General features: G+C 39.4%; 2 long non-coding RNA genes across 3 annotated transcripts; one reads left to right on the forward strand and one right to left on the reverse strand.

The window, feature by feature from the left end:
• Positions 1 to 311: 311 nt before the first annotated feature.
• LOC128804210 (uncharacterized) lies at positions 312 to 12,824 on the forward strand. Its single transcript, XR_008435972.1, has 3 exons — positions 312 to 437; positions 3,152 to 3,372; positions 12,768 to 12,824. It is a non-coding gene; the product is annotated as an uncharacterized LOC128804210 (long non-coding RNA).
• On the reverse strand, positions 7,180 to 21,407 carry LOC128804209 (uncharacterized). 2 transcript variants are annotated; one of them, XR_008435970.1, is made up of 6 exons: positions 21,293 to 21,407; positions 19,301 to 20,343; positions 15,978 to 16,093; positions 14,979 to 15,081; positions 12,790 to 12,924; positions 7,180 to 7,474 (listed from the first exon to the last, which is right to left on the reverse strand). It is a non-coding gene; the product is annotated as an uncharacterized LOC128804209 (long non-coding RNA). The 2 variants fall into 2 exon arrangements; XR_008435969.1 differs by lacking the exon at positions 21,293 to 21,407 and having other exon boundaries at positions 19,301 to 21,080.
• Between the last annotated feature and the right edge of the window lie 2,356 nt (positions 21,408 to 23,763).

Genomic DNA, 23,763 nt, shown 5'->3' on the forward strand with positions numbered 1-23,763 from the left:
GACAAGCATCTCTTTATAGTCTTCAATACAAATATGGGGGTCGGGTCACTTCGTGTCGGTTCTTTATTCTTTACTCTGCTATACCATGCACAGACAAAGACAGAAGCAATAACTCTTTGAAGTTATTAAGCAGCATTTTCTCTGGAAATGTTGACTTAGATTTACAGAGATAGGGCAGGGAACCAACAAAAGCTGCCATAAAGCAGAGTGAACAGCAGGGCTCTGTAAAATAGGAATGGATGGAGATAGAAAACTGATACAAAACACTCTTTTTCTCTTTCCCTGGCCTTCAAGTCTGGCAGGGGACAAAAGAGGAAAAGGGAATCTCTCATCTGTCAAGTGGCCTGGAGAGACAGTGAGACAAGTCTGGAATTCCTACCTATCAACCAGGTTGTGATCAGCTCTGCCATTCAGCTGGATTCTGACAGACTTTCTAGGTAAATGAAAGTCAGATCAGAATTGGCTTTATGAGACAAAATCCTATTTGTGTGATTTGACACTATGATCCCATATCTATTCTATTATTGTTCATGTGAAAAAGAAACCAAATTTGACCAGCACTAGAGCAAGGATGTGTATGCACAGCTACATTCTCCTTTGCTTGCCTGCCATGTAAATATTGCTGCCTTTGTACATCCTTAGGTTAAATTTTGATTCAGAACAATTTTACTGGAACCAAGCTGCCTGATTTCTCTTACAAGTTTTTAATCTGTCCAGTTTCAGTATAATAAGGCTAAATATATGTGTCTAAATGTATATACGTGTCTAAAGCACTAAAGCAGACTGAAACCCCTTTTGAGACAGAAAGCAGTCGTCTGAAAATGCTGATCTACATTTCTGGCTAAGGAGGAGCAATATACCAGTTCTGTGCTTTCCCAGCATCAGTTCACTCCAGCACCAGTTCACAGCACAGGGCTGATTTGATTTTCACTGATTGCCAGCAACCTCCAGGGGCCAGCTACTTTGGCAGCTGGAGACCAGCCAGGAGTAAAGTGGCCCTGGCCACCAGCCCCTGTGCTGATAGCAGTGGAAGGAGGCGCACAAACTACTGCAGCAACTGCTCAAAGATTCCTGAAATGGGGCAGAAAACCAGCAGCTGCCAGCCACTCTAGTTTTAAGGTCAGCTTTAACCCAGCAAACTGGTGCAAAACTGTCCTCTTTCTTTGGTGGATCTTGCTCCATGTGTGTGAGCTTCTTTACATTTCTTTTTCCCTTATCTTGTTATATTGGAGTCAAAAAGTAGTTGGCTGTAAGGAAAAAAAAAAAGCCCCCAATATATTTGTTTACTTTCTAAAATCAAATCAACTTAAATTTTGTTTTCTACATGTATGTTTAACTTCCTTTCAATCCAGGGAATAAAATCAGCAGAAGGGTACTTGTAGTGCTTCCTTAACAATATGTGAGGTTATCTTAAGGGTCAAAGTGTTTTTCCTTTTGAATGTCACATTTTGGAGGAAAAAAAAAAAAAACCAACTCTTTTCTAGTTTAATAAGCACACTTAAATATGGTTTTCCCGTTATTGTTAAAAGTGACATTCTCACACTAAAAGATATTACAAAGTAGCTATAGGTCAATATGACAATTTTCAGCAGACTTACATCAAAACAAAATTTAAACAGGCAGTTGTGTATAGTTCAGCAGATTCTTAGTAAATCACCTGATAAATTACACGATTGTAGCTAAGGTGGTGAAATTGTTTCAAAGCATATTTGTCCAAATATCATCTTTTTGCAATAAACCTTCTGCAGGCCTCCAGTAAAACCACTTTTTTTTGCTTTTTTTTCTCAAGCATGTACATTAAATGTGTTGGTAGAGCTCTGGCAAAAAAAAAAAAAAAAAAAAAAAAAAAAAATGCAAGTAAAGATGTATTTTTTAAATGCTGTTCCTGCAACTTTTCACTTTCTATTTCAAATTCTCACTTTTAGTAAAAATACAATAGCCAGCAGTACAGAACAGCAGCATCAAGAGTGCTTAAATCTATTCAGTTAGCTACCTTCATATGTGTCAAGATAAATACTCCTGAAATAAAATTTTACCATTAATTGTTATATTCAAGGAGATTTGCTTGTATCTGAATATTTTTTTTGTGATAGCTATTTGACCTAAGTGAAAAAAGGCCCCTCTATAAATACAAGAAGTGGATTTTGTCAATAAGTAGTTTGAAGATATTTTTATCCTTTTCTGTGTTCTTATTATACCTAAATATTTTACACAATAACCTACTCCATTGAAACGTGTTCAACACGTGTGCTTTGATAAATACTATAAACTTTCTAAAAAGTTATGCAAAAGTAGACAATGAAAGGCCAGATTTTGCACATTTTCAAAATTTTCATGTTAAAAGGTGTGCTTTGTTAACCACAACTGATTTATGCTGATTCAGGAGCTGGCCCTTGCAGATATTTTCAAAGAGTGTCCCCTTTGAAGTTCAAAGATATTTTTAACAAATTCTTAAATGGAAAAACATCACAGTATAAATAGGTGGCTTCTTTCCCTCACCTATGCACACACAGAAACAAGATAAATATGGAAAATGCGCTTTCTAAATACATTAATAGACTTAGATGTAAAATCTAATGCTTTGTCCACCTAGACAGATGAAATCTTGCGCACCTTTGGGATCCTAACATTTCTAAATACCTCTGCTGTCAGAGGAAAACTGTACTTTCAAGCAACCCTTCACATCAGCCTGTGTGCACTTCAAAGGTTTCTGTCTACCTTTTGAAGTGCACTATCCATATCCAATGCTAAAGCTTTTCTAAGTGGAGACTGGCAGCTGCAAAAATAGACTGTAAATCTGGTTTCAGCCAGACTGTAAGTAGATGTAAAGACATATTTTAAAAGGTCCTGGGAGCCTGTCTTGATTACGGTGCCAAGAATTTCTACCTTGACATTTTCACTCAGTAACTTCTTTCCCTAGTGGCCCATCAGAAACCTCTCTGCTCCTCATCACCTCCCCTTAATGCTTCTTAAGACAAAACAGGGCTGGAGATAAGTCCCTGATGTATAGTGCTTCCAATGAAAGGTTGGAGCAAATGGTCAAGGCATTATCTGTAGATAAAAACGCAAATATTCTTTCCACATGCTGCTGTGTGGATGGCAATAGGAACAAGATAAACTCTCTGTGCTTGTGTCTGTAATTCTATTATAGAAAGCAACTGTTGTGGACTGCGTTCTTGCATTCTTACCCAGAAGCTTCCTCTGCCGTTTCTGTGCTGCACACTGGAGTCTTCAGTCCACAGGATTTTGAAGGTGCAGAACAACACTAGGAACTTGGGAACCTAAGTGACCTCTTTCTGTATCATTAGATGTCAAAATGCCTTACAAAGGCAGCAGTCATAGTTGCATCACAATACAGCTGTAAAAATAAAGGTATGTTATAGACTGTTGACACTGTTGTGGGTCTTGGGTCTTCAAAGAGACAGAAGCAGTTTTTGGTTGTTGTAAGGGTGTTTATTGCATGAATGCATCAGCCTCGAAGGCAAAGAGTTCAGAGTATTAAAGTCCGTGCTAAAAGCTTTCTGGCATAAAGTCCCGAGCAGAAGCAGCAGCAGCAACAGCTCCCCCAGCTTTTTTCTTCTTCCCTTTTTTGCACCCCAATACAGGGGGATTTTTATTCATAAATCATCCAATCAGCTAAAAACACAATTCTAAAACATTCTTCCTACACCTATCCGAGCTTAATTCTAATGTGTGAAAGTAGTGTCAGTTCTTACCCAAAATCTACATACATAATTTTATGTATTTACGTGAATAGTTCTATCTGTTCTATCTAGAAAGGCAAGCAATGTTCTGCTAAGTTTTTGTTATGTCTGGAGCTAAGTTAAACTCAGCTTTAGGGCTTTTACTAGCTAACAAAATCTCTGAAGGCACTTAAGATAAATTTCTAATTACTTAAAACTAAAACTTCTACTTCTATTTCATATCTGTGTGGCTTAATATTATTCAGCTTCTCTAGAGGTTCTAACTCAAACCCTGCATTCTTTTATCTCTCTGAGAGGCTTCTATTTCATGCGTTCCAACAACAGACACACACACTGGCACACACAGTCTCTCTTCAACCTCTCTGAACCTCTCTGAGGTTGAAGTGATCTCTTTAAGCCCACCAAGCACATCAGTGTGAGAGCAAGCAACAGGCCCTTGCAGCTCAGATGCCCAAAAAATTATTATACCAATGAATTCACAGGGTTGGTTTTTTTTGGTTTGGTTTGGTTTGTTGTTTTTGTGTTTTTGTTTTTGGTTTTTTTTGTGGTTTTTTTGGTTTGGTTTTTTTTTTTTTTGTTTTGTTTTATTTTAGTCTCTGGCATCTGGTATTCAAAAAGAACACAGATTTTTGTTATAGCTGGAAGTTTCTCATTTGAACATCTCAAATACGGGTCTTATGAACTCGAACATCATAGAGTAACTGCCAGATTTTTCCATAAAATGAGGCTCTATTACTACATCAACCATTTTGAGTGGGTGTTTTTCTCTGTAGAAGCAGATGGGATTTTTACAAAGCACCTAACAATGACCATCAACAGGGAAAACATGTCTCATTTATTGAGACTGAAAGAACAAAAGAAATTCTGTATCCCTCTTTCTGGGAATTTGATTTAATGCTATATTTAAGTCTGTTATGGTTCTCTATTTGATTGTGATGCTTGGCACAGTTAGAATCAGCATATTCTGAAAATGCATAATTATTTTGAGCGAGATCACCTTAACAGACCTTTGAAGGAATGATGTCAGATAACTTTGTAATATATGGTTACAAGCTTACATTGAGCTTGTCAAAATTTTAAATAGATGAGTGTCAGTGCTGGCAGGAGGCTTGCCTTCTTCCAGGAAGAGTATTTTATTTCGGTTTAGCAAAAGAGAAGGGAAAGCATGAGAAGAGCAGGAAAGATACTGGGTAAATCCAAAATATTTTGAAAATATCCAGGGAGGTTGATAAGATGTTGAAGTGTTTTTTTCTAAGATGAAAGTAAGAGATTATTACTTTTTTTACCTCTGTAAGTGGCTTAAAGCTCTTACTCCTCATTTCTGCCTGATCAGTGTTTTACAGAAATTGTTCTAGTTCCTTCCTGTGCTCTTACTGATTCCCTTTTTGGTAGTGCTCTATAACAGTGCAGGATTTATCCCAAATTAAAGCATTTGCAAAGACAGTATTAGATTCACATAAGCTTTGGCTTACTTTTCAAGATTTACTGAGAGGTTTTAATATAACTATGGAAAAACAAGGCTGTCTCATTCTTTGTCTTTTATATTTAGCATTACAAAATCCATACAGTGTTTAGTGCTGTAGTGTTTTCATAGAAGAAAAGTCTTAATATTTTAACAGTACAGAATAACTTACCAGTATTAATATTAGCATTTTTAATAAGTAATGTCCATGATGCTCAAGAATTGCTACTGAAAATTAATTCTCAATGAAGAAATTATTTACAATAAGAATACACTGGAGGAACAGTAACATCTGGCTTAATTCTTTGATTCCCATTCTGATAAGGTTGTAAAATCTAATAACATTAACTTATGACAAAAAAACAGGCATCATAGCACGTTTGGAGGGGTGGAACCTCTACACTACAACTGTCTTGTCTAGAGCTGCTTTCTAGTGTATCTATTGCATTCAAATGTTGATAGTTGATAGGAATGGGGAGGTGGTATTGCTTTTTCCTTTAAAAAAAATTAAGGTCCCTTCCAATCCAAGTCATTCTGTGATTCTATGATTTTCAAGCTCATATTTGAAAATGCACATGCACTTTCAATGTGTGCAAATGCATTTTCAAAATGTGTCCATATGTGCAACATGCCCTGTGTAATTCAGGCGAGTTCCTCTCCCTCAGCTTGACATTATCTCTGTAAGGCCTGTGCAGAGCTCAGCAGGCAGAGAGAGGAGAATGGGGGAGCAGGAGAAGGAAGATATGGAAAATAACATCAACCATGCCTGGGGGATGGGCTGTGATTAGGATTTTACCAAACTCCAGCTGATTTTACCAAACTTGAGTGAGTTGTGTCCAGCACGAGCTCAGTGCCCTTGTCCTGTAGAACGGGCAATATGATGAGCTGGGATGTGAGCCCCAAAGCCCACATAGCTTTGCCAAGGGGGTTTACTAGAAGTAGTAGAATACCACAGCTCTCCACCTACTCCAACAAACCAGGGCATATCCATTCTCTTCCATGAGCTCCAGACACAACTGACCCTAAGCACCTGTCGAAGCCTTGCTCTCTCTTTAGCATGCAACCGATATACCTGTTTTTAATAAAAATATACATTACAGTAAAGGAAGCTCTAAGCCATTTTGTTGAATAACAAGCCTGAAATAATTCCCTATGTTATGGAGAGAGGTTTAAGAATGAAGTACACCCTGACAGAAAGTAAATGCCTAAAACTTAAGCAGTGATTCACCACAGAGACTGGGAGGGTAGTCTGATGATTTGCACCATCTAAGATATGTTACTGATACAGCCTGTAATGGACAGGCTCTTTGGAGATGGGAGTCAAGATCCCTGATCTCTATATTCCCTGAAGGATGTCTCATAGAAACTTTGTAGGGTTTTTAAATATATTTTTCCAGGCTTTGTGCCTGCTGGAAAGCTTTGCTTATTCAGCATCTGGAGGTGTCAGCTTCAAAAACGATGGCTTAGCCCAGGGGCTTAGCAATTAGACCCTGATCCATTAAGATACTCTGTTTAAGAGCTCTCTCAACCCACTCCTTGCCCACTCCCCAGTGCAGCAGCAAGGAAAGTAACAGGGTTTTCTGTAAGTAGTGTGCATTTAACCTTAATGGCATTTCAAATGAAACATGCAGTTAAGCAGATTTCATATTTGCAGGATTTCTTCACATTTCAATTGGTTTTAAGATTTCCTTCTCTTCTTTAAGTTTTTAATTAATCCTTGTTTTTTTCCTGTATTTTATAGATAATGTTTTAGTATTACTGTTAGAATTGTTTTGAAATTTTCCAATCCTGGTAGGGATTTTTGCATTGCACAAAAAAAACATGAACTGTGGACCATTTCCACAAGAGATACCCTATCATAATTCATGATAATTCTGGTATAGCAAGAGAAATCAGCAGGCTAGTCCTAGTCAATACATCAGAGAGAAATTGATTACAAATATGTATCATTAATTTATGCTAGTAGAGAGTTTGTTCATTATGAAAATTGGGATCTCAGACTGGGCTATGTTTTAATAAGCACAAGGAAAAAGCTCTCTTTTTAAAAAAATACTCTCACAAGTTCCAGATATGGTGTGATTCTTGGGGTTGTTCTGTGCAGGGCCAAGAGCTGGATTTAAAGATCCTTGTGGGTCCCTTTCAATTCAGGATGTTCTGTGAGTCTCTGATTCTGTGGTGAGGTTTTACAGCTCATGAAGAAAACTCATGACCCTGGGCATGATCTACAGTGCTGGTGCCCCAAATGTTCTTATCATCAGGGATATCTCAAAATACTTCCTTGAATCCATTCACAAATAAATGCCATAACCTGGAAGGGTAAAATACAAAAAAAATTATTTTAATGATTGCATTTTTGTTGTTACCTAATGTGAATATGCTGGGTGTGGTAGGTATAGATTATCTGTGGTTATAGCCAGTGTGACAACACATACTGTCCCTGGAGACACTGATATTTCTCAAAGACCATCAGATGGAAAGATAGCTCAGCCTGCTCTGACTTGAGTGTCATCCTTTTCCCATTCCCTCCTCTTCAGGAGAAACAAGAATCTGTAAACCCAGGAAGTACTTAGAGCAGAATTGAAACAGTCATCTCTCTGTTGAACCCTCAGTGGGTCACAGAGAGGCAAACACAAAAGTGCTTTAATCTCATTTGCATTTTATGTCATCAAAATGGCTCTAAGGGTGAACACATTGCACTATAACTAATCCTAAAGTTAAAAAAAAATAGGGCAAGCCCTGCAAAAATAATCATATTAGAACTGAAGTGATGAGATATTTGAATTTAAGGAGGATTATTTTGACATTCTAAGCTTTTATTCTGCATTCCTTTCATGCTTTGAACTTTTCACTTATAGCCAAAAGGGTTGCAATCCTTTTTTCTTCATTTTCCACTGTTATTTTCTGCAATATTTGACCCCATAGCCTGGACTTAAAGAAAAATGTTCTGTATTGCAGGGCACATAATAATATCAAGGGATTTTTTTTTTAATAAAGCCTTTGTACAAATTAATATTTTCTGAATGCTGCAAAAAATAACACACATTTATATGTGGAACATGTATACATACATACATATATGAATGACTAATGATTGCCTGTGTTCACTGGACATTGTGAGTACACGCCTGTTTTCTTGAAGTGTCCAAAATTCTCTCCTTCATAGCCTAAAGATTATATTTAGAACTTTTGTTCCTGGAGTGCAAAGTGGTTTTGATCAGATTAATTTTTTTTTTTTTTTTTTTGAATTTTATTTCATTGAATATTCTAAGACTGGGGTCATCCATGAAAGGTTTCTTGCATGCTTTCCTAGTTTGCTTTAGGAGTGTGAAATATAGGTTGAGTAGTCATTGTTCTATTCTATCAGTTTCTAGACTCTGTAATCTTTTAATAGTCTCTTCAACTCTTATCTATTCTGTTCCTAATTCCTCATTTTACTGCCTTGGTTATCTGATTCTAGTGCAGAGAAATCTCCACCTTCCTGACTTTTTAAAGTGAATGCAACAGTGATTTATCTTTTGTTATAGTTAATCATTTCCTTTTAGCTAGATTTTTTTACTGAACTTTCCTCTGTGCTCAGTTAGAAAAAACATTACAGCAGAAACAGCACAATCTGTTGCTAGCCTCTAACCCTACTAAAGCCTATTACCAAACCTCAAATGCAGAGTAGGGAAAATTTAGGCTGACCTGTGTCCTCTCAAAGTGCCACAAGAAGTAGTGATTCTCCTGAGTCAGTTCCACTGCCTCTTTCTAGGGGCCACTGAGCTGAAAATAAACCTTTTGACTGAATATCACCTTTAATCACTAATTGCCCTGTTCATTAAAGACCCTACTGCATCACAACAGGTTTGCTCAGAATTTCTCTCCTGGTTCTAATCCCATTCCTTTTTCCTACTACAGTGTTAGGAAAATGCTGCAATACAATTCTTCTTAAAAATTCTTCCAGTTCTAGCAACACACAAATCAGCCACATTTCAGTGGTGCTTTCTACTCTGACACAGCTGCTATCCTCCACTCCTCCTGGCCTTTGCAAGGCTGCAGTAAAAGTTCCTCACAGATCTTGACAGGTGCCAATTCCTTGCACTCCTTCAGAAACCAACCCCAAATACAGTCAGTGCCAGTGACAGGGAAGAGAAAAACAAGCCCAAGAAAGTTTCTCCTAAAGTTGTTGGACACTGGGACTCAACCCAGTGGGAATTCAATAGGAATTGCTCCACTGATAGCAAGAGGTAATAATAAGGGCTGTGTGAGTGAGGCCCAGAAGCGTCTATGCTTCTTTTCTTGATGTAGACAGAGCAGGGGCCAGAAATCACATGCTGGTCATCTGCTTCAGAAAATAAATGCTGAAATTCCCCAGAAATCTGTGATATCCTGGCCCTATTGCAATTTTGTCTAATGTTTGCTGGTATCGTGTTGGTTAGTGCTAGAGATGTGCACAGTACCAACAAACAGAGTTTTGCAACCCAGTAAACAAGTCATTTCTAGATTTTGGAAATAACTGATAAAGACCAGGAAAACATTTGGAAATTCTCAGGCCATGATACTTCTCCGTATGCAAGATTTGTAACATTTTCACAGGGTGAGATCAGCTGTGATTTAGGAATTAAAATAGTCCTGTTCAGGTTTTGAAGGATTTTTTACACTAGCATGAAACCTTCTGAACCTTTCTAATGAGCCTGGATTTTGTTTCACCCATCACAGCTTGTTGTTATCATAGCTTTCTTTAAAAACAGAAGCCAAAAGCCTAAAAATAAAACAAAAAAAAACCTGCATTTAAAGGTTTTGTTTAGTGGGTGGTCAAGCCCTCACAATTTCTTTACAGAATGAATACCTTTTCCTTCCTGTACTGAATTTAGCAGCAGCTTTCTTGAACACTTCTCTGTTAAGTTATCTGAAGTCACAGAATCTGACCAAAATGAAACAACAACTACTTACTTGCATCTATTCTAAAAAGTTATCACTGCACTCCAGTTAAAAATTAGAATTCTTTCAAACAATTTACCAATGCCTGCTTTTTTTCAATCCAAAGAACTCCAAGTATTATTCACTCCTCCATCTGATCAAGTTCATCTGCAAATATTGCTCTTCTCCTCTCAGTCAGGTGGGTTTCTGTGATAAATGTCTTTTATCTCTGCTGAAACTTTGGTATCCATCTCTCTCTGTCCAACAAGGATATATTTTAAGAGGCACATGTCTTTCCACAAAATGAAATCTGTGGCTGAGATCTCTAGCAATTCATTGTATGTCACATATTCTACTATTCTTCACAAAATCACAGTTCTACTGTGTATTTTTTTAGCATGACCCAGGTTTTGTTGTCATTGTTGTCCTCTGAATTTGCTGGTCAGTGTGATAGATACTTGGGCCTGTGAGAGTGTGGGAGGAAAAAGCTTCTCAACTATAGGCTACTTTGTGCCCTACCCTGGATTCTGGGAAAGTAATTTCACAAGTGTGGCATCCTAACCATTTTCTGGGTTTCCCCAGGTTTGATTGCATCCAGGACAATCAGGAACATGATGTCTTACACGAGATGTTTCAAATCAATCAAGGGGAATGTCTGATAAGAAGCAAATCCTACAGAGGTGGGCCAATGCTGTTTTGAGGCCAACTTCCCCCTTTCCCCATGAGACACAGCTGCAGAGAAGCAGGGTCCAATGGCAGTCATATCTCTAGAGGGGACTGTGGACCAGCAAGGACCCCAAAGCAGCCCCCGACTCTTTTGGGAACTCTCCACCAGATGATTTCACGTGCCCCGTAGTGTTGTACAAGACCCAAAGAATCTCTTTCCTGAGGAGGCATCTAGATGTTCCAATAATAATTTTAATATATACAACCTGATGAATTCTTTTTTTCATGGGCCTCCACCCCCAACAAATCAAGACTGTGACCAGTCCGACCACAGACGTCAAAATTGCAGTGATCGAGTCTTGTCTCTTTACCCATGGCTGATGACATCCTTCTCCTCCATTATCTATCGATCTATCTCTGTCCTTTCCTTCTTCTTTCTTTTTTTAACTTATCTATTTTCTTCATGGTATTCTCATACTTTTCCAGGAAAGAACCAAAACTGCTGCTGCCTCCTTTCCATTGCAATCAAATTGTTTTAAAACAAATCCTCCTCACTGACACCAGTCAATCCATGTTGTTTCACTCTAATCACCTCAACGGATTTATTAACAGGAAGCTCAGCTGCCCTGCCTCAGAGGCAGGTCATTACACACAAGAAAATCTTTTGCATTTTAAAGGCCACTGATGTTTGCTGTCCTCAATAGGGCAGGACTTCCCACACCAGCAAAAATTCCACATAGGATGTAAACAAAGTGACTGGTCACCAACCTTTTCCCAGTTAATCGACATGTGGGATGCGTGAGTAGTAAAAGATAGAAATGACAGCTGTGACAGCCAAGGTGCCCTCATCCATGATCCAACACCTGGCAGAGCCCACACCAGCACACCAATTCACTGATGTGGCATGGGGGAAGAGGGTATTGGTGTGATCGAGGCCACTTGCTGCTGATCATATACGAGCTTATAGGCAGACATGGCTGGTGTCAGCATAATCCTCCCTTACTGAGTATCCCAAGGGAATGAAGGGATTAAAGGAAAAACAAAAAAAAAATTATCTCAGCCAAGGTTTGAAAGCAGCTGGAGAATCAAGGATGCAAGTGAGAGAATGCCACAATTAAGTTTGCTCATGCAGCCTTAATCCACTCATTGTCCATATGTTTCAATTGCTCAGACAGAACCTTTTTCCATAGGTAGTTTCCCCTTTAAATTGTGCAGAACAGATCTCCTGAGTAACGAAGTGATATGCAGTAATGTCTGCAAAACACTGGACAATCTTTCTGCATCTGTTGAAAGGAGTATAATAAGCAGAGCAGACTTCAGGAAGGGAATGAACAATATCCGTCCTAAGTGTTTCTGCATGATGTTCGGTGCATTACTCCAAGGAGTATTTTTACAAGCCTTGACCAGTTGAGACCTTCTCATTTTCCAGCTGGTCAGCTTGCAGTGTGGATATAAGCTTTGCAAAGTGCTGATCACTCACTTTTGCAACTGTAGTTGGTGGGATAAATAATTTTAGTATCAACATACAGAGAAATTGGTGGGATACAGATCTTAAATGCTAATGGACCATGTCATGCTGACAGCAGTGTGCAACTACATTTCTAACCCTGGGCCTACCTCAGGATGTTATACAGACCTATACACAAAGGGCTTAACAATGCCAAGTTTCCTGAAAAGTCAGGTTATGTATCTCATGCTAAAAACTAAAATTAACAATCAATTTCCTCCTCAGTCTCAATTGTCTCGTCTAAAAAAAATGAGACTAATAGGAGCACCTTTGCTCATATGAGTAGAATTAAAGCTTATTAAAGGCTGTGAAACAGTCACCAAAATAAAAAAGTTATATAAATTGTGACACTGAGAAATGGAGATAAAATTATTGATGAGAAAGATTGCTTTAGTTTCAGTGGTCCTGTCTGACTTGCCTTTGGGATCCTGTGGATAACAAGGTGTACAATGATTTAAAGAAGACAATAGGGTTTTGTCGAGATAGCTCTGGTGACCTGTTCCTAATGGAGGCTTTTTGTTCTTGAAAGGCTTTTATAGGTCCAGACTCACTTTTGGGGAAGAGAAGCGTGGAGCAGGTTCTGGACATCTCCCCCTTCTTAGATGTCATCAGCATGTACCCCACTGGTATGCTGGGAATGTAGGATGCTTCTTCCCCTTCTTGCTAAAGGTGCCTCTCTCTCTGCTCTGTATGAGCAATTATGAACATTAAATGTTTGGTTTTTCATAGCAGAGACATATGAGAAGCATAGCAACTCTTCCTTTGCCATTTGTTTTGATCCTTACTACTAAAGTACTGTTTTCTGGGGATTTTTTTTTCCTGGTATGCCATTTCTGGTATGGACAGTTTCAGGTAGAAGGGAGCTGTTTTATAATTGTCAGCTTAAGTAACTTTACCATCATTTTTCTTTATACCTTCTGGTAGGTTTTTTTTTTTTTCCACAAATGGTATTTCTCTCCTTATAGGAGAGTTGGCACATCTTTACAGCAGTTCTTGACTTTTGTGATTTCTGCCAAGCCAAATTTCACAGTATATAGGAGCAATAAATTCTGTCCCCTAATAGATGGTTGGAATTGGAATAGATGTTTCAATTTTAACCTCTACCCCCATCAGCATTAAGAAGTGACTGCTTGCCAATATAAACCCCACAGTTCCCACAGCTGCTTTTCTACTCAAATGTTGACTAAAGATGAGCTTCTCAGACAACATTAAAAGGACAAATGATAGCCTGTTAGAGAAATTACTGCATTCTGCAGCAGCAGTGTTCCCTTCTGAGTGACTGGTCCCTAAAGCTGGAGCAGTAATTAAATCACTGTAAGATCTGTGTATAAGATAGCTCTCATAAATACCCTGGTATTTGCCTGTATGATCAATTTAGCTTTGTCATTGTAATTTCCATGGACCTGCATTCAGCCACATCCTATTGCTGTTGTATCCAGCTGAACAGAGATGGAATTTGAGGAGCATTAAGTGCACCTGGTGTCCTCCTCCCTCTTCACCCCAATTCCTACCTTCTCTTAGCCTCTTGAGTGCAATTTCTGGTAGGAGACAGTGCATTGTAGGCACAAAGAAACACCAAGAGGATACAACCACTATAGTTGGAAAGACCTGTCTATGTGCTCAGTACCCTAAAATTTGATCCTTTTTGTATCCATATTGGCTTCTTGTTCACTTCCTCTGTCCTAATATGCAGTTGTACACCCACACACATGCATCTAGATGGTTCTCAGCCTCAGATCCTCATCCTGCTCTGCAGAGAGAACATCTCCTGTAAATAGTCTCCTGGCTGATTTTGATCCAGGATGTAAACTTCCCACTCAGCCTCCTCTGCCTACAGTAGCTTTTCACCCCCAAGTCACAATCCTACGCTGCTCTAGTGCCGGCTTTTGTGTGACTCAGGCTGGGGTTTTGTGCTCTTCCGACCTTTTCCAGGCAGCTTTAGCTGGTCTATTGCTGAGAGATTCAACTGGGTTGCTACTCACCCATTTTCTGGTAATTCTGTGCAGCAACAGCTTATACTGTTACCCTTTATTACAGAACCAATTATCTCTCCTATAAAATCAATAAAAATAGGGGCTACAGATTAAGAGGCCAGGAAATGGAGATGGGATAGAATATCAACTGTATTTATTAATACATTCCAGATGCTCTTGGCTCAGATATTATTCTTAATTGTTTATCTTCTTCTGAGTGATCTTTTTGCTTTATTATAGTGGGTATTGACTCAAATTTTACTCATCTCCCATAAATTTGTTGAAAAACTGTAGAATAACTAAATAGTAACTCTAATGTGATTACACTTTGATATAATCCTGTTCTCAACATGGAGATGCTAAGTTCTGAAAAGGAGCTTTCAGCTGCAATCTATAGGATTTATCTCCAAGTATGCAGGGGATACAATTAGGTGAGCAGTGTTCATCTTCTCTACTGTGCCATTTAATTCCCAGAAAGTTCCTTTACTTCAAGCACAGCTCTCTGTGCTTGAAGCTGTCACAGCATTATTTAAAAGAGCTGTTCAGTCTCTCCCTTCACTTATTTCATAGGGGTTTGCTAGCAATCAGATTTAGCTATACAGGCATAAGCTCCCAATCTCTTGGCATGGTCATCCAATTGCAGCTTCCTCAAATTTTCAGCCAGCAAGGACTAGAAATACCAGGAGGAAGGGAATGTTTGACATAGCACTGCAGCCATCTGTCCAGATGAGTTAGCACTGACAGGCAGCTCAGAGAGCAAACCTCACCTGCCAGAAGATCAGGATGGGAAATACAGAGGTAGAAGCAGAGAGGTAATTTCCTCCTTTGCTCCACAAAGGGATGTTTCCAGAAATAACTTGCTTTGATTTACTGAAACAGAATGATAAAGTATTTTGCAGGTTGTAAGTCCCACAATAATGAAACATCAATAACCCCTCCAGCTGATAAAACCCATCTTGTAAACAGGCTTTACATTAATTTAGGTGATGTACAAATTTACACTTTAGAGAAAAAAAAAAAGAGAAAAAGAAAATAAACAAAATAAAAATTAAATTGCATAGCCTATTCTAAACTGCAGCACAAAAGATTAATTACATATTGCTCCTATTTCTCAGTTCTCTGAGAGCTGTGGCAGTAGACAATTGAATACATCTTTATGTTTTGCTCAATAAATGGAATTGCTGCCAGTGCTTAAGATTTTGATATGTTCATAAAACATCCAGTCTATTGCACCATGACTTTTTCAATTAAAAAAAAAAAAACAAACTCTAAAACTCAGAGGCTAAGCAACAAAAAAACCAAACCAAACAAACATCCTGCAAACATCCATACTTTCAAACAGGTTTATTTCCTCTATTTTAAAGAAATAATTTCTCATCCTAACCCATTATCACTCCAATAATTTAGACAGATTTCAAAAACTGAAATTAAGCGGCTGAATATGAAAATACCAAGTCATCAAAAACATATTACAAATCTTGTCATATTTATGCAGGCAAAATCAGACCCTAAGAATTTTGCTGGGATCAAAGCAAAGAAATTGGAAACTAAGGGAGGTTTTGATTAATTTTGATTTGATTAACTATTGCGGTACTACCTTGAATTATACTGAACAGCTCCCTGGGAGCCTCAATTCTTCTATGGAGAAATCTGGCATTTCAGATAGGATGATTCACATTCACATCAGTGATAAGCTTTCGCACAGGTAGTAGTGGGCTTCCCACAGTACACACAGGGCAGACAGAGTCCATAAATGGTTTCTTTACCTTAGTGGCTTGTACAAATTTCCAAATATGTGACCCCAGAGCTGATGCATCCAAGTAGTTTTCCATTTTCAGTGGTGGGCTGATACTGATCTTGTCCTTATTGTAGATTGTCCTTTCTATAGATCAGACAATTTACTATTTAAAATTATTATTTAAATATGTACAATTTAGCTGGTTCTGGAGACTATCTCCCAACATTTTAGAGACAGGATTAGAAATACATTCAAACCAGGTGTGGTGCATGCAGAGGAAATTTTAAATCATGACGAACACACTACAACTAAAATTTAATTTTGCCAGTAGACTACGTTAAATTTTCAGGCTTTAGTGATGGTTGATACAATATTGAAGGTTAGTTTGTATTTCAGGTTTTCCCATTTTTATGTAATTCATGTTCTCATTGTGCAAGGATTTTGTAATAAAATAAATGTTTGTCAGAAATAGCTAATAACAATAGGTGCATCACAGGCAGGTTTTTCCAGTAAGACACCTTGGCTGTGTTGATTTCCATGAGTGTAAAATCCCAAGTCCAATGAATTTCAGAGTCCAGACTCTCACCTTGTACATGGAAGAAAGGAGAGGCAAGAGGGAGTGAGCAAGGGAAGAAAAGTGCTAAGCAAAAAATATCTGTCATCTCTGCTTATCTCTCATCTCCAGAGGGCAGTAAGTGATAAAGCAGGAGTACAGACCACGTGGGACAAAGAGAAAGAGAGGAGTGAAAAACATTTTCTTTGGAAGGGCTAGAAAAATCTTACAGAGGGGAGCTACAGATCTGCAAATTTAAAGCTTGCATAAAGCAGCAGTTGCACAGGGAAAATGAGCAGCTTTGTGGATCTGCTTGGGAAAAACAGCAGAGGCACCTGTGAGCCCTGTTCCTGAGCCAAGAAGGAGAAAAGCAGCACAGTGGCTGAGTGCCCATCCACACACATGCAGATGTGGTGGATAGACCCGTTAGATTTTAGCTTTGTTGTGGAGAAGTCAGAGTGCTGTGCTGCTTCGTCATGTGACGCTGCTCTGTCAGGACCCGTGCTGTCTCAGTGAGCTAATTTGATGTTCACATTTGCCTGATATTACTTAAAAGTCAGCATTTTCTGATATCAAACACCCTCTACCAGTTTAAAATGTTGGGGTTAGGATTAATAAATCCCCCTCACTTCTATGTCCACAACTTTTTCTGCTGCCGGAAGTCCATGAATAATTGTATTTAGGCAGTTTCATTGCACTGTTGTGAGCAGAAAGGGTCATTTGCACTGAAAAACCTCTTTTCATCTATAAAACCAGTTTTACTACCAAAAATTGAACAATGGCCATTTAGTCTTGCTGAGGGTAGAAATGCACTTTAAAACACGACATTAATTTTTAAATAATGAAATTACTTTCATATGTCATGGAAATACAAGGGATGCTGCCATCTTCTCTACTATAAATATATATATATAAAGTAATTAAACTTTCTTTCTGAGGTAAATATGAACTTAAATAGATGAAACAGAGCGGGTCACTAGCTGACTACTTTGTCATTTCATTTTGTATGATGCTGCAAAATTTAAATCTCCATTGGAAATACAGCAAAGCTTGAGAATCTTCAAAGCTAAGAATTTGGTTTTCACCTCTTTTAAGTTTATTAAAAAAATTAAGGGAGTTCTCATTAGGTATTTTGCATGGTTCAAGCCTGGGTAATGTTTTGTACAGTATTATAATGCAAATATCAAATTTGGAAGAATTATAAACAACTGCTTCATTTTGGATGACTTATAAATACCCCTTACTTCTTTTTTTTTTTTTTTTTTTTTTTTTTTTTTTTTTTTTTGCATGACCTACTGCTTTCTTACTATAAATTATTAATATAATTAAAGACAAGTTAAGTCATTAACATAAATAACATTTGCTTCCAGATGCTGGAATCAGATAAGTAGCTGAGACTGGATAATGTACAGACTTAGAAGCTGATTACACTAGTAATTCTTTACTTGGCATGTTCCAACATACTGGTTGTGTTTTTGGTTTTAGGTGAAATTCACTTCCATGACCTGATGTGATTAATAGATCAATTAAAAAATTGTATTGGTACAAGTGGAGATCAGTGAACTGAAGTTTGCAGGACAGAACTGACATATATGGGGTAGGATGGTAGGAGATACATAAAACATTTTAATAAATTTAGACTCAGAAATGGACAGTGATATAGTTTTGATGGCCGCATGAAGATTCAGCAGCAACATGACCTCAGTGCATAAAGACCAGCATGGAGGCCAAATATTCTGATGGCACTGCACCAAGCTGTGTGTTTCTAAATGCTGCTGGCACCCAACATCAACATTTCATGGTGTCAGCCCAGAGAGGAAGAACATTTGGGTCTGGTACCAGCCAGGCCACTGCTTCAAACATGCACCTCCTTGGACAGTACCTGGCCATCTGCTGTGGGCCAAGGAGAGGTGCAAAAAAAAATTTCTTGGGTGTAGTGATATTTTTACACATTTCATTAATGATCTTGGATTCCTGTCCAGTTCCTGGAGAGGACATTTTCTTTCCCCCTGTACTTAGTGAATTGGTTGTCACTTTTGATCTTTGCCAGTGGAGATGTTGCCACTCTCATTGAACAGCAGTTTCTGACACCTGCAAGAGTCGTGGGCACTGCTGGTCCTTCCTCTGAGACAGGTGAGCCAGAGACAAAGCATGGCTGGAGGACTAGGCTCAACCTTTTTATCCTCCAGTTCATTCATCCAAATTGGGCAGATGGCACATAGTGAGACCCACCGTCTGCTACCACTTACAAGTGAGCATTTCCACTTGAGGGTTGGTTCCTCTCCTGAGACACTCCAGTGTGTTTTGCACAGCTACAAGCCATCCATGCAAAACATTTATATTGGATTCAGGTTGTCCCTATATGTAACAGGATAACAGGACTGCTGGAAACATTCGTGTCAATCTGTAAAGCTTCAATCTTGCCAGGAAATCTTGATTGCTTTCTTTGCCAGAATTATGAAATTAGTAGGGAAGGCAAAGTGGGGCTTTTTCAGCTGAAGAGAAGCATTTAATCAGTGTGTCATGATACCCTGTTTTAAGAATTATTTTAATTGCCTTAGATAGGAACAGAATCATGTGGGTCAAGAATTAGCTGAAGGGCTATAAACAAAGGGTTGTGTATGAGAAATCATCGTGCTGAATACAAAGTAGAGAGTGAAGGAGTTTTCTTCTTTGTACAACTCCAGGGTTCAACTCCAGAGCCACCATTTAGTTTCTAAAAAACCACTCACTCAGGACTTCAGGGAAGGTACTAAGTTAAGGGTTGTGAAACCATAAAGAAGTGAGAAAGAACTCACCAGGCCAAGGGTCCATCTCACAAAAGCCCAGAAAAAGGTGCACCAACTCTCATCACTTTTGGTTTGGGCATATGCTTAATGAAATCCCATTGCCAAGGCTTTTTTCCACCTGTCTTCTGAGTCTTGTGGTCCTTTACATGCTGCACATTAGAGAAGAGCAAAAGGCTGCTCTCACAGGCTTGCTCATCGGGAAAATGGGAAGTTGGAGTGGAAGCTAATGCCAAATGGTTCTCCCTCCCCTTCAAATCCGGCCGTTCCCGCACAACAGTAGACAGTGACAGGCGTGGAGAAACATGGCCAGCTGGAGGGCAGCAAAACTGGCAAGTGGGGTGGCATTTTCTCAGGCAGGAAATATATTGGAACATAATGTTGTTTTTCAGAGCCAGGAAAATGCCACCACAGGAGGAGGATGGCTAAAGGGTGACTAGAAAACCACAGAGAGGCATGGCTTGTAAGAGTTGCCTTTTTAAATTGTGGACTTGGTGCAGTGGGAACAACCTCTTGTATGGGCCAAACACAAAGTTGTGCTTAAAATCAGCATCTTTAAGGTGTCAAACTTAAAGTCTCTTCAGATGGAGTCTGCTGTAAAGCAACTGGAAACCTCAACAGCTTTGTATGAGGTGAGCACCCAGCAGTTATTTTCCTCTCCAGCCTCTTTCACAGGGGTGTGGAGAGGATGGTTTTGAGCCTGCTGTGAATTCCATCCCAGTGACTACTTAGGGTTTGATTGAGAGCTGCTCCACACAATCTGATTTCTTGTGGGTGTTAGGCATATTAAACTGTTTGCTGACCAAGTGGAAAACTGCCCAAAATATTCAAACATTTGTCATTTTTGATTAAAAAAAAAATGCAAAACAAAACAAGGAATTCCTTCACCACTTCCCATGGACTGGTAGGTGTTCAGCCATGTTCAGGACAGCAGGGCTCCATCATGAGTAAACTAGTTCCTTCTTCTTCCCTCATCTTTATATGCTGAGCACGATACCTTAGGATGTGGAATATCCCTCCGGTCAGCTGGGGTCAGCTGTCACAAATCCTTGCTGCTGGGGTGGTATGAGAGGCAGAAAATGACTCTGTGCTGTGCAAGCACTGCTCAGTGATAATGAAAATATCCCTGTGTTATCAACACTGTTCCAGCACAAATGGAAAACATAGACCCATACCAGTCAATATGAAGAAAATTAACCCTATCCCAGCCAAAACAAGAACAATGTGTTTGCTAGAGGACCAACACCTACCAGAGAGTAAAAATATTTTGAAAACTTAAATAGTTTCCTGGATGATGCATGTCTGGAACTCTAGATTACAAAATCACAGAATATGTTGAGTTGGAAGAGACTTACAAAGATCATTGAGTCCCACTCTTAGTCCTGCACAGGACAAGGATGCTGCCATGTACCTGAAAGTGCTGTCCAAAATACCTGTTGAACTCTGTCAGGTTTGATACTGTGGCCACTTTCCTGGGGAGCCTCTTCCAGTGCCCAACCACCCTTTGGGTGAAGAACCCTTTCCTGATATCCAAACTAAACCTCCCCTGACACAATTTCAGGCTATTCCCTTAGTCCCACCACTGGTCAACAGAGACCAGTGCCTGTCCCTCCTCTTCCCCTCACAAGGAAGTTGTAACTGAAGAGGTCTCCCCTCAGTCTCCTCTTGCTCAGGCAGAACAGACCAAGTGCTGTCAGCTGCTCCTCATATGGCTTCCCTTCAAGGCCCTTCACCATCCTGTGACTCTCCTTTGACACTCCCTAATAGTTTAATATCTTTCACCAGGACTCGAGGTGAGGCCGCCCCAGCCCAGAGAAGAGCAGGACAATCCCCTCCCTTGCCCGGCTGTGCCTGATGCTGTGCCTGATGCCCCAGGACATGCTTGGCCCTCCTGGCTGCCAGGGCACTGCTGACTCACATTCAACTTTCTACAGGCCAGCAAAGGCCCCCAGTTCCCCTTCATGGTGCTGCTCTCCAGCCACTCGTTCCCCAGACTGTACTCACAACCAGGATTGCCCTGTCCCAGATGCAGAATCCAGCATTTTCACTCATTGATGGTGATTGGCCATCTCTCTAATTTGTCAAGATCCTTTTTCAGGGCCTCTCTGCCTGGGAGAGAGTCAACAACTCCTCACAGTTTTGCATCATCTGTGAAGTTGCTCAGTATCCCTTCCAGTTCTGTGACCAGGTTATTCATTATGATGTTGAAGAGCACAGGGCTGAGGATGGAACCCCACCAGTGACAGGTCACCAGTCTGATGTCCCCCCAGTCACTGTAACCCTTTGTGCCCGACCTGTGAGGCAGTCACTCACCCATGCCATGCTGTGTCTATCCAGCTCTGGGATGGCCATTTTACCCAGAAGGATCCTGGGAGAGACAGGATCAAAACTTTACTGAAATCCAGAAAGATCACATCAACTGTCTTCCCTTGGTCAGCTGGGTTGGTTACCTTGCCACAAAAGGAAGGCAGGTTTGATAAGCAGGACTTTCCCCTCATGAATCTGTGCCAGCTGTGATCAATGGCTGTGTTGTCTTCCAGGTGTTTTTCAATGCCTCCCAGAATAATCTCCTCCATAACTGTACCAGGCCAGTGAGAGACTGACAGCCTGTAGTTTCTGGAATAATGCATGAGGTAATGGATTTCAATCTAAACCATTAAGCACACCAGCTTTGTGCTATCTCCTACCATATGAAAGTAGCTTCAGTACTTAGAAAGCTTGTTAGTGATGCAGTGGATGTTAATCAAATCTAACATTCAGCTTCAAGTGACAATGTTACCGTGGGCTGAGTCTTTCATTTTCATGTTTATGTGACAATTTTAATACATTGAGTTGCTTGTTACTCAGTCTGTAAGGAAGATTCCAGTTTTCACACCTTTCTTAGAGACTATACCTCTTAACTAAAGCCCACTAATATGCTAGTGAATGTTATTTTTCCTGTGAAAAAGGTGACTGAGCATCCCCACATCACAAGTACCATCACAACCTTTAGACAGTTTGCATTTTTTGCTACTGCATGATTCTCTACTGCTGAAAACAAATGCATTGATAGCATTGTTCAGATGAAAGACAAAACTGTTTCATTTCACACCAGCTTAATAATGAAATAGTGAACAATCTGAATGTGAGTCAGTATGGCTGGGATGTTGGATTTAGCCTCTTCCTACTTTTTTTTTGCCATGGGTATGCTAGCAATGAGCAGCTTTGCATGACCAAATAAAAGCTGTTTTGCCACCTCCCTGTAGCAAGGGACATACTGGAAGAGTGGCACACAACCTTTCCCCATTTGTGCATCCATCCTGAGCGAGCAACAATCTGGCCCTCAAGATTATAGTGGCAGTCATGGAGACTAATGTAGCGCCTAATGTGTCATCTGGCCTGCAAATGGATATTATTTAAACAAAGCAGAAAACAGCCCACAGCCAATTTTCACGTATTTGGGCAGGCAGGGAGAAGGGGAGAACCAAGTCAGTGTGTGAGCATTAAAACTAATGATGCCTGATGGGTTTTTATCTCAAAGTCTCTCCACTATGATGCTGTGATGCCTGTTGAAGGGTGAGCTCACGCTTAAGCCTTTTCCTCAGCAGGGTTACTGATTGTAGACAAGTAGCATCTCCTGTCCCTATTCAGCCTCTTGTAGGAACTTAATAGCTTCATATCTTCTTGTCTGTCATATTTGATCAGAATTGAACAGGAGATTCTGAAGATATTTAAAAGGAAAGTAGTAATAGACACACATATGCCTGCACACAGAGAGTAATCACATAAATGTCATTTCCTTATTACACCAGAATAAAACCAGTCATCACTGTAAAAAACTGCATATAAGACATATCTCATCTGCTTCTGCTTCAAATCTAGGGCTTGCAGAAAGATTTTCCAATATGCTTAGGTACCTTCTTAATTCTGTTAGAAGTCACTATTTAGTATCCTTATCGTCTCCAAGATTTTACCATCACATGTATCACAATATCTAAAGCTACACCTTATAGCTTTAGCAGCTTGTATTATTTTATTCTTTCTGATACTTACAAGAAAGAATAAGGAAATATGTTTAGGATGTTCTTATAAGTATCATAATTAAATCATATATTGTTTTATTAAAACTTTAACTACCATTAATAAAAAGCTACCTACCTTAGACAAGATGCAACCATTTTTGCTAGTTCTGTTAGACGTGAAAAATGTCCAGTGTTCCTGTCTGAAACAGTCTGTGGTAAGCAGTACATGATGCAATTTCATCATATTCCTTCATATGTGTTAGAAGGGTTAAATGGTGTCCGGGACAGGCATTTCCAGCTGGACCTGCCTTTGAAGGTGGGAAAATAATTCTCTCTATTTGGTGGCAATTCCCATGACTTCCCTCTGAAACTTTTCTTTTTGAGTGCATTTTATAAGGTCTCAGACACTAGAGCCAAAAAGTTCAAAGGAACATTTTAGATTTTGTTTGAAATTATGAAAGTTTCCATTCCTTA

This window comes from Vidua macroura, chromosome 2 (genome assembly GCF_024509145.1).
Source record: "Vidua macroura isolate BioBank_ID:100142 chromosome 2, ASM2450914v1, whole genome shotgun sequence".
In the NCBI taxonomy this organism is placed as follows: Eukaryota; Metazoa; Chordata; class Aves; order Passeriformes; family Viduidae; genus Vidua; species Vidua macroura.